Below are 15932 nucleotides of genomic sequence, written 5' to 3'. Positions count from 1 at the left end.
ATTGTCTTGGAGTTTCAACTGATGCTGGAGCGAGCAGAGCCTTCAAGACAAAGAAAATATTTGTGGGTGAATCTTTCTTATTCTTTGAGGTGTAGGTCATAAAGATGGGGATAGGGAGCGTTTAAAGACAAAGATTAAGGACATTGAAGTGTCAGTGAATGAAAGGGCTTCCCCTTAGAAGCACCTGCATCTTTAGTCCACTTGTGGGATCAAGGGAATACTTACTGTCACTTGATTATGATGATTGTATCCAGTTCCATGACTTTGTTTTGGTTTCAGACAATTTAAAAGACCATCCAATACAGACCTATTAAATCTAGGTTGCATGGGCTACAGAAATAACCATCACCTTGAAGTTAGGTTATGGTTGGATGCTATGCCTGCTCAGTTGTGACCAACTCTTTGCATCCCTATGGGCTATAACCCGCAGGCTTTCTGTCCATGGGATTCTCCAGGCAAGAATACTGGAGCGGGTTGCCATTTCCTCCTCCAGGGGATCTTCCCGATTCAGGAATCGAACCTGCATCTCCTGCATTGTCAGGGGGATTTTCTACCACTGAGCCACCTGGGAAGCCGCTGGCACGTGTAGTTTCTGAATCTGACACAGGGTGGCGCTCCTAAACCACTCACTCTGCAACCACTCACACGGCCGTGATGAGCTGGGCCTGGGTGGAGTGGAAAAGCCAGGCGCCGGGGCAAGAGCTCTGATGGTGAGTGAGAACACAGCAAGAGGCCCCGTTTGGGCCAACAAATGGTCCCCTCTTTTTCCTTTCGCCTTTGCTTTACATTTAACATTTGCTTGTCCTGCTGCTGCTGCTGCTGGTAAGTCGCTTCAGTCGTGTCCGACTCTGTGCGACCCCACAGACGGCAGCCCAATAGCTCCTCTGTCCATTGGATTCTCCAGGCAAGAACACTGGAGTGGGTTGCCATTTCCTTCTCCAATGCTTGAAAGTGAAATGTGAAAGTGAAGTTGCTCAGTCGTGTCTGACTCTTAGTGACCCCATGGACTGCGGCCTACCAGGCTCCTCCCTCCATGGGATTTTCCAGGCAAGAGTACTGAGTGGGTTGCCATTGCCTTCTCCTCAAGTCCCCCAAATCCTGTTTAAATTTTGGGTTTTCATTTTTTATTGTGACTTCTGCCAAAACCTATTTTTTCATGATAGAAGTTGGAACACATTTTAAAATATTTTTTAAAGGATAAAACTAAGCTGCATGCTTTAATTCTCTTTTCTTTGATGTGAAAATGAAATAAAGATGAATTTTCTGCATCAGTTTAAAAACTGCTTCAGGCTCATGCCAACGCTTCACTCTGAACTTGCAAAGTCATTTTGAAGTTAAATTCATAAAATAATAATAGCATGAAAGGATGTTTTAAAAACCATAAAATGCTAAATAAAGGTGACTTGTGATGGTTGTGGTATCAACTTTGTCTGGGTAAAAGGTCTAACTTGTCCTTTTAACCTGTTAAGGGCTTTCTTAGTATCGTTTCGTTTGCTGTGGTCACCAGTTCCCTGTGGACAGTGTGTGTTCCCCACCTCCTGATTTGCCAGTGCTTATCCTTAATGGAGAGGAAGGAAGCAAAGAGCTTCAGCTCTGTCAGCTGTCGCGATGACGTCCCTTCTTAAGCCGTGGTATTTTCTTTTCTGTTTGTTGGAACACTGGACGGTCACCTCTTCCCTCTGAGAAAAAGAACCTCATTTGTTTTCCTTTGGTGTTTTTTTTTTTAATTTAAATTTATTTATTTTAATTGGAGGCTAATTACTTAATTGTATTGGTTTTGCCGTACATCAACATGAATCTGCCACGGGTGTACACATGTTCCCAATCCTGAACCCCCCACATCCCTCCCTGTACCATCCCTCTGGGTCATCCCAGTGCACCAGCCCCAAGCATCCTGTATCCTGCATTGAACCTGGACTGGTGGTGATTCATTTCTTATATGATATTATACCTGTTTCAATGCCATTCTCTCAAATCATCCCACCCTTTCCCTCTCCCATAGACTCCAAAAGACTGTTCTATACATCTGTGTCTCTTTTGCTGTCTCGCATACAGGGTTATTGTTATCCTCTTTTTAAATTCCATATATATGCGTTAGTATACTGTATTGGTGTTTTTCTTTCTGGCTTACTTCACTCTGTATAATAGGCTCCAGTTTCATCCATCCCATTAGAACTGATTCAAATGTATTCTTTTTAATGGCTGAGTAATACTCCATTGTGTATATGTACCACAGCTTTCTTATCCATTCATCTGCTCTGCCTTGGCTTGCTCTAGGATTTTTCCTTTTTGTTATCAGTCCTCACAGTCCCAGGTCACATTGGATTCAGACTGAGCTTCTTTCACTTTTCTTCCATTTTTTTGCTACACATATATATGTGTGCATGCATGCTCACTCAGTCAAGTCTCTTTGCGACCTCATGGACTGTAGCCCACCAGGCTTCTCAGTCCATGGGATTTTCTAGGCAGGAATACTGGAGTGGTTTGCCATTTCTTCCTCCAGGGGATCTTCCTGATGCAGAGACCGAACCTGTGTCTCCTGTATCCCTTGTATTGGCAAGCAGATACTTTACCATGGAGCCACCTGGGAAGCCTGTTATATACATGTTTATGCATATACATGTATATGTATATATTAATACATGTATACATTTATTTGTACATTTATGTGTGCATATATATACACACAGAGAGAAATATAAGTACATATATATAGACACATATGTATATATGCAAGCACAGAGAAATATATCTCTCTATATCTTTATTTATCATATCTGTAGAATGTAGTCCATGTACTCTGGTCTTTTTATTCTGATCCCCTTTCTTTCTTATTTTTCCATTTTTGTGAAGGACTTGCCCAGTAGATGCATTTCTGAGTTGTTCACTTCTCTTTTGTAGACTTAAGCCTGCCTTTCTGAAGGCTCAGTTAGCCACACAGTATCACCTTCCTTTGTACTCACAGACTGCAAGATGATAATTCTACATCTCTCTATTGATGATCAATATTTGTCTTTACTTTCACTTCTCCAGTTGTTTCTTTTTATTCACCGTAAGTCCTTGAATTTTAGTTTATAATAGCAATTTTCCTTTATGCTTCTGAAAGCCAAACTTGTGAGCGATGAGGAGAAGAACATAGATGAAATTTAAAGAAACTGCTTATGAGTATGAATAAATTACTTAGCAACAAGTCTAGCCCATAGTTAACTCCCATTAGATGAAAGGTATTATTATTAGTTTCCCATCTAATTTAATTCAATACATGTTTTTTTCAAACGTCTGCTTGATGCTAAACATTTTGTACTGGAGATATGAAAATTAATGTCATGATCTCTTTCCTTGAGAAACTCAAAAACCAGGGCAAGCGACAGGCATCTAAACTAATAATTGAAAACAATGTGATCACTTTAATCAGGAATTGTTGGAAAGAATGGTGAAAGATGATGTGAGAAAAATCAGAGATGTCTTCTGTGTTTGATATCGACTAGACCCTGTTTCTAAACCCTTTACAGATGCTAACTTACAGTGATTGTGTGAAGTAACTGCTGTATTATCCTCCTCACATTACAGGAAAATGAGGTGAGAGAAGAGAGGTTAGGAAGTGCCTGGCTAAGGGTGGCCAAGTGGGATTTGGGTCTAGGAGTTCTGGCACTCAGAGGTCAGGTCCTAGACCACTCTCCTGCTTCTGGCAGGGTTTAAGAGGTGGCGTAGAGCAGGGGGGCATTTTAGGAAGGAGGGGACAGGCTGTTTTCCTCCAGGAAGCCAGAAAACATATGAGGTCTTCACAAAGGCCCAGTTAGGCATGGTGGAGCACAGCCAGTCATGGGAGGAATGGGGTGACATTTGTTGTCCTAACCTACTGTTTGGGATGTAAGTTTGCCTTGAGTTGAGGGCAGATCCCTGACCCATCCTGAGGAAGGGATGCACATGTGGGCACTGAACGCTCCGGAATCGAGGAGGGTGGAATTTGCTCCTGTGCATCCCATCCTGAGTGGCCGTCAGCCCCTGTGCTGCCGTGCGCAGCCTTCTCCAGGGCCCCAGGAACAGGGCTGTGGAAGACAGAATAGTGTTTGCTCCACGACCCCAGCCTGGGGACCTCAGGGCAGCCTCCTCTGGTCTAGGGCTTGGGCCATCTGGAGACGTGATTACCTCCAGTGCAAACGGATGTTTTCTCCTGGATGTTCTGCTATCTCTCATCTGTTCCTGCTTTAAATCAAACCACGAGTCTAACAATATCGTGAGAGAATGATTCCAGGGGTTCGTGTGTGCGTACGTGCTCCTGACAGTGCAGCAAGAGATGATAACAGAGCAGGGGCGGGATGAAGGAAAGGAGTGTCGACACCTTGCCCAGGACCTGTGTCTGCCAAGAAGCCTGTGTGCCTGTGTTTCCACGTTCCTCTCCTCCCTTAGTCCCCATGGGAGGGGTGCCTCGTGTCCCAAGCAGATGCTTCATAAGTGCGTGATTTCAAACCTGTGACAGTCAGGCTGGGAGAGGCTGTTGTCTGTAACCAGATTCACCCGCCCGTTAGGGCTGTAATGGGCTTTCAGCGTCCAGATGGCTGCCCCCTGGGCCAACTTGCTTCTGGCCGAGGATGCAGTGAAGCACGTAGCCACTGGGGGTGTGGGCTTGGTCCTCTGGGAAATCTGAAAAAGGGCAGGATTTAAGGGAGTGTTTATGCCACACTCTGCATGTGTCTGGGATACTTTTTTCCACCGCCCTACTCCCAGGACCCCCACCTCTGACCCCACTGTGCAAAGACCAAAGCTAAAACGAGACATTTAACTTCACAGCCTCTGATTTCTGCTTTCCTATCTGTCACGGCAAAGCCCAGGGGCTTTTCTTGGGGAGAACTTAGAAAACTTCCAGTTAAATTTAGTCAGCAGCAAATGGGCTCTAAGTCTGACCTCAGTGTATCCACAGAAATGTACTTTGTTCCCACCAACGACCTAAAAGATCAGATTTACATCCTGTTGACCGCGGAGGTCTTGATAATGTCCTGGAACTCACCAGTTAACAGGAAGTCAGTGATAGGCAGGTACCCATATAACGGACATAATAAACCAATTTTTGATATTGATTTTCAGGAATATACTTGTGTGTGGACCCAGCAATTTTTAGAGTTGAACATACTTTAGAGATCATCTAGTATTTCTGTCCTGCTTACCTCATTTTCTAGGTGAGGACCTGAGAGGCAGAGGTAATAATAGAACTTGCCCAAAGTCACGAAGTTAGTTAGAAGCAGAACTAGAGACCAAATCCAGATTTACCGGCCTGTAGTGCAGAGTTTTTTTTGTTTGTTTTTTTTTTTTAACCCAAAGTGCATCTACACTTATATTTTAACCTCCAGCTGCTGCAATAGATTAATTTCTAACAGAGTGAGGGCCTGCTGCAGCAGACACACAGTGGTCACTGGCTGAGAAAAATATGCAGTTAAAACCAGAAATAATTTTGAATGTCTTTCATTCAGCAAGACAGTATTGAATATCTGTTATGTGCAGTACCGTCTATATTGGTCAGCCTGGATCTGCAACTTGGTCTCCTTGTCCTGGTGTGAGCCAAGCCTAGTTTCAAACAGAATCTGAATCATGGACCTGCCTTTGTTTTTGTTTTTAAACTGAAAATGCCTACGTCTTGTTATCATACAGTATTGGATTTGGCCCATTTCTAAGTTCTTCCTGCTTTGGGGTCAGCCAATGCCTATGCTCCCATCATTGTTAGGCTTCCTGTAACTTTGCCAACAAAGGTCCGTCTAGTCAAGGCTATGGTTTTTCCAGTGGTCATGTATGGATGTGAGAGTTGGACTGTGAAGAAAGCTGAGCGCCCAAGAATTGATGCTTTTGAACTGTGGTGTTGGAGAAGACTCTTGAGAGTCCCTTGGACTGCAAGGAGATCCAACCAGTCCATTCAAAAGGAGACCAGTCCTTGGTGTTCATGGGAAGGACTGATGCTAAAGCTGAAACTCCAATACTTTGGCCACCTCATGCAAAGAGTTGACTCATTGGAAAAGACTCTGATGCTGGGAGGGATTGAGGGTAGGAGGAGAAGGGGACGACAGAGGATGAGATGGCTGGATGGCATCACTGACTCGATGGACGTGATTCTGAGTGAACTCCAGCAGTTGGTGATGGACAGGGAGGCCTGGCGTGCTGCGATTCATGGGGTCACAAAGAGTCAGACATGACTGAGCGACTGAACTGAACTGAACTGAACTGAATGTTGCATATAGTCTAGACTCCTGGCCTTATTTCTGATTGGTGCTGCATTGCTTCTTGCAGTCTTTGATGCTATTTTACTTCTCTGGTGTTTCCTTTATGCCTTTCATTTCCAGATCAGGAATTTTGGTCTCCACACTCATCCTAGGACTCTTTGCTGCATGGATGCTTGTACCTGCCACACTCCCAGACCCAGTATCTCTTGGAATCTTTCATCTTGCTGCTACCTAAGGCAAAGTATATCTCTTTCTTCTTTTTAAATGAAGTATAGTTAACTTACAATGTTGTATTAGCTTCAAGTGTGTGTGTGTGTCACTCAGAGCTTCAAGTGTGCACCCAAGTTATTTAGTTATATAGAGTCCTACTCAGATTCTTTTCCATTATAGTGTATCCCTTTCTTGAGGATATAAAATGTGGACTGGACTGCCTTGGACAGAGCTTTAAGATATGCCTAGAAATAAACAACCAAGAATCATTTTCAGTCTGAGCTAGCTGGAAGTTGAAATTAAATGACTGAGAAAGTTTTTAATTCTAAAACAATGAAATAGGAAGAGTTAATGGAAGAAGAATTAAATATTAATGAGAAAGTCTCTGAATCATACTTAAAACTTTTAAACTTTCCTGCAAAATATCACTTTAAAAATGTTAAAATGTCACTTTAATAATATCACATTTAAATATTTGTTGATATTTATGTTGTTCAATAAATATGCTTTATTTTTTAAAAAGGAGTAGCAAATTCATGGTAAAATGTCTTTTGCGTTTGAGCACAGCATCCCCCATGAACTCAGTAAATGAGAATACGACATTTAACACCTGGCCACAGCGCAGAGCTTTTACCTGGTGGCAGGTAAAAAATTCTACCTACATTTTTGTTATCATCTTTTGAAAGATGAGTGACTCCTTCAAGGTTTACTCTTCAAAACTAAAGTGGTAACAAATGCCAGGTACAAGAAATGATCAGAGACCTAAACAGGGATTAGTTCTTTGCTCATTGTGCAGTGGTTCCCAAACTTTGTTGCACATTAGAATCACCTGGGTGTTAGAAATCCCAGTCACACACCCAGTGCCATTAAGTCAGAATATCCCTGGGGGTGGGAAGCAGGCATCCATATTATTATTACTTTGGCAAGCATCATAATCACCCAGAGGGCTTGTTAAAATACAGGTTGCTGGGTCTCACCCTCAGTGTTTCTAATTCAGTGGATTTAGGGTGAGGTTCAGAAAGTGCATTTCTGATGAGTTCCCAGATGATATTGATGCTGATCTGGGGGCTACACTTTGAGGACCACTGGGCTGGCTCTGTATATCAAAAGCAATGGCTCATTATTTTATAACCTTGATGTTATCAGAAGTTGATGAGTGAACCCTGCCATGAATTGATATTTCTCCTTATACCCTTTCTGTGCTAAATCTTTTTTCAAAAAAATGATTGGTCATACCTCTTAACCTATTTTCTGTCTATAAGGCAGTAACAAATATACAAACCTCCTAAGGAAAACAAAATATTACATTCCACATCTCAGAACTGAGCTTTCCTGTCTCGTGTGTATTTTCCCCCAGAGGCAGGGGATCTGTCAAGCAACAGTATCAGAGGCTGGTGTTTCTAACATTCAGTTTATTGCCCTGTAGATAACAATGATGCATTTGTGCTGAGGAAAATGCCCTGATTTTCTAAATCTAAATGTCTTGCTGTGTTTTCAGGAATCCTGAGCTCTGTTTCCAGAGGATTTATGGCTGGGCTGTCTCTTGGTGGGAGCTGTTTTCCTCTTCCCTGGTGGTTGTGGTTAGAGGGAGACACCGCTCAGACTCTAATGGAAGTTTATCCACAACAGTTACCTTTGGTGCCTGAACAGCTGGGGGAAGGATTCCAGGCCAACTGGACCTTTGAGTTTCTATTTTGGTATTTCTTATAAAAAGACTGTTGGATTGATGGTATCCTTCTTCTAATCACGGCCTGTTGGAGAAAGAAATAATCCAAAAATTTGTGTTATTTCTCCAACGGGCCAGAGCTAAATTCTACTAGACAGTTGCCTTCCACATGTCCAAAACAGGAGAGTTTCTGAAACCAGTCAGCAGCTTGGGCAAGTTAACTGTCTAATGAACTGAGTCTTGATTAGGAATCTGCAGAGTTGAGGGGCTGTCGGGTCTCCGACAGCTTTATGAAGCCCATCATTATGGTGTTTATTCTTCTCAGATCTGATCTTTCAGACCCCAAGGAAACAGTGAGCAGGGAACTAAGTGGCCTAGGGAGATGGCTGAGCTCTCTGGCCCCTGATCCACGCGGGTTAATCCTGCTTGATTTGTCAGAACCCTGTTGCTCTCATCTAGCTACGAGGAAGGTAAGGGTCTGCAAGGCTCACCAATTTGCAGAGTCTTACTGAGCTCCTGACAGAGCAGGCAAAGGGCTTACTGGTGCAGATTTCATGCCGAGATTCATGAAGGCTGTGAGAGTTGGTCCTCGTCCTGCTTCCAAAACCAAAATCAAGAGACTTCCTTGACATCCAGTGATTGAGACTCTTTCAACGCAGGAGGTTCAGGTTCCACCTCCAGTTGGGGAGCTAAGATACCGCATGCCTCGTGGCCCCAACACCAAAACATAAAACAGAAACAATATTGTAATAAATCCAACAAAGTCTTTAAAATAAACATGGTCCACATCAAAAATAACCAAAATCATGGACAAACAGTGAGGTCCAGTTGTGCTAAAGAGGGGCTGGTGACCTGACTTGATTCAATGCAGTCAGAGGAAGCAGCACACGTTCATTTCACAAATAATTGTTGACCCCTGACCCCTATGCATCTGCCACACACTCGGCAGTGAAATTACAAAGGTTTTGTGCTTGACCCCAAGAGGCTCACAGCCTCCAATTAGTACCATGTTTATCTCTGTGATGAAAACAAATTTCAGAAAAAAAATTCAAAACTAAAGGAGGAGATCTCTATTTGGAGAAAAAAAAAAAACCCATCATATTATTTACTGTGTTGTAATGACTGGTGCATTCATCTTTTCCTTCCACAAACATTTAGTCTGTACCTAAACACTCCAGTACTCTTGCCTGGAAAATCCCATGGACGGAGGAGCCTTGTGGGCTGCAGTCCATGGGGTCGCTAGGGGTCGGACACGACTGAGTGACTTCACTTTCACTTTTCACTTTCATGCATTGGGGAAGGAAATGGCAACCCACTCCAGTGTTCTTGCCTGGAGAATCCCAGGGTCAGAGGAGCCTAGTGGGCTGCTGTCTATGGGGTCGTACAGAGTCGGACATGACTGAAGCGACTTAGCAGCAGAAGCAGCAATATATTTCAACACTGTGTGGAGCCCTGGAGACTAAGAGATGAATAAGATGCAGTTTCTACTCTGGAGGGGATTCACAGTCCCACCCTGTGGACCCCCTCACAGGGTGAAATGTATGAACACAACCTCTTTTGGACTATTAGGATGTTACTTGCTTTATAAATGGAATTTAGAACCTTTTTTTTTTTGAGTGGGGGCCACGTCTAAAGGGAAGAGCAACTATATAGGTCTGTTATAACCAATGTCTCTTCTGTTTCTCCCAGCTACTAGCAGTGTTTCCACTCCTTCAACTGGTACTTGCTGCCTGAGTCACAAGGCTGGTCTGTAGGAAATAAAGTAGGCATTGCACATGGTCTCTTTACTTCATCAAAAACCCTCTGTACAATTATATAAAAGGAACAATATGTAAACATTGAGATAGTTACATTAAAGACCAAAGCAGCCTGAGGAATTCCTTGTCTCTGGATAATCAATAATAATATTTACTTCTTGGAGTGAGTGGGAACAAGGGAAATGAGATGGTTTGAGTTGAGTGTTAATTCTCTTAGGAGAGCAGAAGATTCCTTTGAAACCTCTCCATCTGTCCCATCCTACAGGGAGGGCTGCCTTTACTCACAAACATTTTCAGATGGAGATGTCCTGTATAAGCAAACATGACAAGAGCCTAAACACATACGAGGGAGCCCTGGGGAATCAGATGAGAGGACATATTTTCTTGAGTCAAGTGTATTTTTTAGAATAGGACGTGGCTGCCTCCTAGATAGTATGGCCAAAGAAATTACCTCCCAAAGTTCACTTGGATGAAATTCATTTTGTGTTTGAAAAACTATTCCTTGGCTCAAAATGTTTCTAAGGCTTTATGTAGCTTATTTATTAATACATCTTACTCTGGTATTCTTAGCCCTCTCTTTCATCAAAGCCTTCCTGAACAATATTTTCTCTCATAGCTTCCAACTGTACAACAAAGCTAGGCCATCTATGGTTCTCTGATCTGTTTACCATTATTATTGTTCTCATGGAGGCTTGAAACAATGGAATCCTGAAGGGCTAGTTTTTGGAATTTAGTAGTACATAAAACACTGTCTTATAATCATGATTTCGTCTGTGCACAGTATCTGTTATAAGGTGAAGTGAGGTTGCTCAGTTGTGTCTGACTCTTTGTGACCCCATGGACTGTAGCCTACCAGGCTCCTCTGTCCATGGAATTTTCTAGGCAAGAGTACTGGAGTGGGTTGCCATTTCTTTCTCCAGGGGATCTTCCCTACCCAGTTTCGATCCCTGGGTTGCATTGTGGGCAGATGCCTTACCACCTGAGCCACCAGGGTTATAAGGTAACCACCAGGTTATAAGGTAACCGCGGATAAAATGTCAGGCATGTTGGGATCATGGAATCTGAACATACTCTTGTGATGGAAGAATGGAGTTTTCCCTAAAGGTGGCCAGTCATCCTGAGAATGGGTTGGAGCTCACTACATAATCTGCAGACTCAGTGCAAAATGAAAATGTGGGCCCTTGCCAGGGCTGGGGAAATCATTATCCCCTTTCCATGGCCCATCACCCCAGACCTGGTGGACAGGCAAATGCTGAGGGATTGCAAGCTCTGTGCAATGGCCAGAACTGGACCCCCAACCTCCAACCTCCTGCCAGTCACTCCCAGTAACCAACCCTTCCCGGCCCCCTGCCCCCCACCCCCCACCCCCACAGCACGGCTCTTTGGTGCTAATGGTCCAGGTGTGGATGTATGGCTGCTGCCATGTCCCAGCCCAGACAAGTATCCCACCTATCTTTAATTCAATTCATGCTCAGGACCTTTTGGGGCAAAATTCAACTGCAGTAATGAGGCCTCACTCTTGCTTGATCAGCCTGTGCAGAGGATGGTGGTAGTAACAGGGTTGGAGTGAGGAGAGGGTGACTGAGAATCTGCCCTATGGAGGTGGGAAGGTGAGACGACTATCAGCTGGGCCAAAGTCCCAAACCTCCAGCACATCCTCCACTCTCCTGTGACAGTTCACTTAGCATCGGTCCTGTGTGCCTATGCCAATCACATGCCTGTGTAGCCAGCCCTGGCAGGGGTTGGTCCTGGGACAGAAACAGCCAGGCTGGGTGTCCTCCTAGCTCTGGGCCAGAGCCACGTATGATCTGGACCCTAGGGGACTGGGAAGCTTATGATGGCTCTCACTGTGTGTTAGGCTGACAAGGAGAGAGACAGGCTGACTCTGTAGAGACCCTCAAGCAGGTCTAACCATGGGGTGCAATAGTTAAGGGAGGCCAGACTGTGCTTGGGATGGTGTGGTACAAATGGAGCAGTGGAGTGGGTGAGGGCTGGGTAGTGCTGATCCAAAGAGGCTACCAGCAAGGGGTAGCATAGTGTCTCCACATTTGGGCAGTTGCGCTTGGAGCGATGGCAGTGCAGAGATAGCTTGTTTTAGCATCCAGGACAGCTATTGTTGCCTATTGCCACTCTGACTTCCCTGGTGACTTAGACAGTAAAGAATCTGCCTGTAATGAAGGAGACCCGGGTTCGAGCCCTGGGTCAGGAAGTTACCCTGGAGAAGGAAATGGCAACCCACTCTAGTATTCTTTCCTGGAGAATTCTAGGGACAGAGGAGCCTTGCGGGCTACAGTCCATGGGGTCACAAAGAGTCGGATGGGACTGAGCGACTGACACCACTCCCAAGGATTACACAAATATGTTGGTTTCATGCTTGAGCTGGAAGCAGTGCTAGGAATGATATTGTTAATGCAAGCCATGAAACACACAGGGAGATTTGGGAACATATAGGGGAAGGGAGCTCTGGGGAGAGACTGGGCTTCTTGTGAGTCTTGGCATAACACTTAGGAGTGCTTATTGTATTCCAGACCCTGTGGGAAGAACACTTTATGCATTCCTTCAGTCCTATGGGATAGGACTACTGTTCTCCACATTTCACCAATGGGCCACCTGAGTTGCAGAAAAGTAACTTTCCTAAAGGCCACATAGCTGTTAAGCAGTGGAGTGAGGATCTGGTTCTGGTATTCTGGCTCCAAAGCCTGCACTCTTTACTGCTCTCCTATTCAGCCCTCTGACTGCTGGGCACTGGGCTAGATGCTTCATGTACACATTAAGGACTGCACTGTGATGTATGGATTTGGGATCCCATCGTTTCACCCCAAGAAGGTAAAATTGAATTTTTTTTAAAGCTATTTTATTAGCTAACATAATTTCCAATTTTGATTAATATATTTTTGTTTAGTTGCTAAGTTGTGTCCAACTCTTTGCGACCCCATGGATTGTAGATGGATCTACTGATTATATATTTATAGTTTACAAGGGTTTTCACATACCTGATATCGCTTTATCCTTCCAATTATCTGCGAGAGAGGTAAGGCGGGATTACTACAAAACCTTGGCTCTGCCATGTACCCTGTGTGACAGTGGGGAAATTAGCTGACCTGTCTGAGAATCTGTTTCCTTACGTTTGCCTCCTTGTTGGAGGTCACTATGCTATTTTTATTTGGATTTCTGTAATTTAGCAGGAAGAAACACGTTTAGGAACCTCCACTCTTACAGGTCCTCTTATAAGATCCAGAGCGGGAAAAATTGCTCTGTTCCAAACTGTTGCTGCAATTCCATAATATTTCCAAAGGTTTTCCCTATTGTTCTTGTCTTACCTTTTGGAGGATACCGTAGAGATCACCTTGTCAATTAATTGTCTTAAAGCCTCTGGATTGTAATGGTGAGACCAGGGAGTGGAGAGCACAATATTGAGTTTTTAATGTGGTTTCAGTGTTACATGATATTATTACAGGAAATAATTAAACATACTCTTAAGTATGGGTTTATTGACCATATCAAATGTATTTCTGCTTTCTCCATATCCAAAATTCAGGCTGTTTTTCTTCTTCATGCTTAATTACAAGTGTTTTTAATCAGATGAATTCCATTAATGGCCAATTAAGTTTCAATTTATATGTCACATATGAACACTGGCAGCCCCAGCACAACTTGGACTCTGCAAAGTGACCTGGGTCTGGGTTTCCATCTGCTTAATGTTGCTCTGCCCATTAAAGGAAGTTAATGCTTTCCTAATTGTTTGCTTTGGGAGAGGAGCCAAAGTGTACCCTTCCCTCAGCAGCCTGTACTTTCACAGCTGTGATTGGAACGACGGGGCAGGGGAGAAGGGACATGAGGTGTAAGGAGAGGAAGGTCTGGGTGCTGCCAAGAGAGGAAGGAGCTCAGAGGAATGAATACTCAGAAGGATTTAGGGTGGCTGTGGTTGAGAGCTGACAGGGACTCGGTGTCAGGAAAAGGGTGAAGGTTTGGGTTTCTTATACCAGCACCTGGAGGATGCTTAATTTTTCCTAGGTGGTTTTAGCATATACTGCAGGTCAGTCAAGATGCCTGGCTGCTGTGGATACCACTGTGCTGTGTCATTATTCTTTAATTGCTGTAATAGGAAGAGGAAAATTTGGGATTCTTCACGATTAGCATATACTTGCCATGCGGTGCTCAGTCTCAGTTTGGCTGACTCTTTGCAGCCCCATGGACTATAGGCCACCAGATTCTTCTGCCTATGGAATTCTCCAGGCAAGAATATTGAAGTGAGGTGCCATTTCCTTCTCCAGGGGATCTTCCCAACCCTGGGATCAAACCCACATCTCTTGTGTCTCCTGCTTTGGCAGGCAGATTCTTTACCACTAGCGCTAGTAGTAGGGAAGCCTGATACTCTGTGATAAACGCTCATAGGTACTTTGAGTTATTTAACTGTTTCAGTGTTATATAGTGCTCAGTTGCTCAACTGTGTCTGACTCTCTGCAGCCCCATGGACTGTAGCCCACCACGCTCCTCTGTCCATGGAATTTCCCAGGCAAGAAGAGTGAAATGGGTTGCCATTTCCTCCTCCAGGGGATATTTCCAACCCAGGGATCGAACTTAACATCTCTTGCATTAACAGGTGGATTCTTCACTACCTTCCCATCTAGGAAGCCCCAGTGTGCTACAGTTATATAGTAGGTGACAGGGTTAGAATCTGTAGTTTACAGAAGAGACAGCTAAGGCACAGAGAGGTTAAGTACTTATCAGAAAAGCAGAAGAGGGAGGCTAACATTGCACTACGATCTCCTACCACCTCTGACCTTTTATCTATTTTTTCCTTTCCCCCTAAACTACAGGAGAAGCTTATACAGTCAGCAAAAACAACACTGGGAGCTGACTCTGGCTCAGATCATGACTCTTTATTGCAAATTTCACTTAAATTGAAAAAAAATAGGGAAAACCACTAGCCCATTCAGGTATGACCTAAATCAAATCCTTTATGATTATACAGTGGAAGTGACAAATAGATTCAAGGGGATTAGATCTGATTGAGTGCCTGAAGAACTATGGATGGAGGTTCATGACATTTAGAGGAGGCAGTGAGCAAGACCATCCCCAAGAAAAAGAAATGCAAAAAGGCAAAATGGCTGTCTGAGGAGGCCTTACAAATAGCTGAGAAAAGAAGAGAAGTGAAAGCAAAGGATAAAAGGAAAGATATACCCATTTGAATGCAGAATTCCGAAGAATAGCAAGGAGAGAGAAGAAGCTTTCCTCAGTGATCAATGCAAAGAAATAGAGTACAACAATAGAATGGGAAAGACTAGAGATCTCTTCAAGAAAATTAGAGATTCCAAGGGAACATTTCATGCAACGATGGGCACAATAAAGGACAGAAATGGTATGGACCTAACAGAAGCAGAAGATATTAAGAAGAGACGGCAAGAATACACAGAAGAACTATGCAAAAAAGATCTTGATGACACAGATAACCATGATGGTGTTATCACTCACCTAGAGCCAGACATCCTGGAATGTGAAGTCAAGTGGGCTTAGGAAGCATCACTATGAACAAAACTAGTGGAGGTGATGGAATTCCAGTTGAGCTATTCCAAATCCTGAAAGATGATGCTGTGAAAGTGCTGCACTCAATATGCCAGCAAATTTGGAAAACTCAGCAGTGGCCACAGGACTGGAAAAGGTCAGTTTTCATTCCAGTCCCAAAGAAAGGCAATGCCAAAGAAGGTTCAAACGGCTGCACAATTGCACTCATCTCACATGCTAGCAAAGTAATGCTCAAAATTTTCCAAGCCAGGCTTCAACCATACGTGAACCGTGAACTTTCAGTTGTTCAAGCTGGTTTTAGAAAAGGCAGAGGAACCAGAGATCAAATTACCAACATCCACTGGATCATGGAAAAATATCTACTTCTGTTTTAATAACTATGCCAAAGCCTTTGACTGTGTGGATCACAGCAAACTGGAAAATTCTTTAAGAGCTGGGAATATCACCATTTCATCATGTTATCTTAGCCAAAATTCTTGAACAATGTAGACAGAAAAGAAAAGCGTGCATCTGTCTCTCCTGCTTTTCATCTTTCCCCATGATTAGTGGTTGATTTAACAATAA

General features: G+C 43.7%; 1 long non-coding RNA gene across 1 annotated transcript; it reads left to right on the top strand.

Moving 5' to 3' along the window:
• The first annotated feature begins 614 nt into the window (after nucleotides 1-614).
• On the top strand, nucleotides 615-15476 carry LOC129655915 (uncharacterized). The gene is made up of 3 exons (XR_008716137.1): nucleotides 615-710; nucleotides 6330-6450; nucleotides 14663-15476. It is a non-coding gene; the product is annotated as an uncharacterized LOC129655915 (long non-coding RNA).
• Nucleotides 15477-15932: the final 456 nt, after the last annotated feature.

This window comes from Bubalus kerabau, chromosome 6 (genome assembly GCF_029407905.1).
Source record: "Bubalus kerabau isolate K-KA32 ecotype Philippines breed swamp buffalo chromosome 6, PCC_UOA_SB_1v2, whole genome shotgun sequence".
Classification (NCBI taxonomy): domain Eukaryota; kingdom Metazoa; phylum Chordata; class Mammalia; order Artiodactyla; family Bovidae; genus Bubalus; species Bubalus kerabau.
The sequence above is the reverse complement of the archived record's forward strand: the minus strand, read 5'-3'. Positions and strand labels throughout refer to the sequence as shown.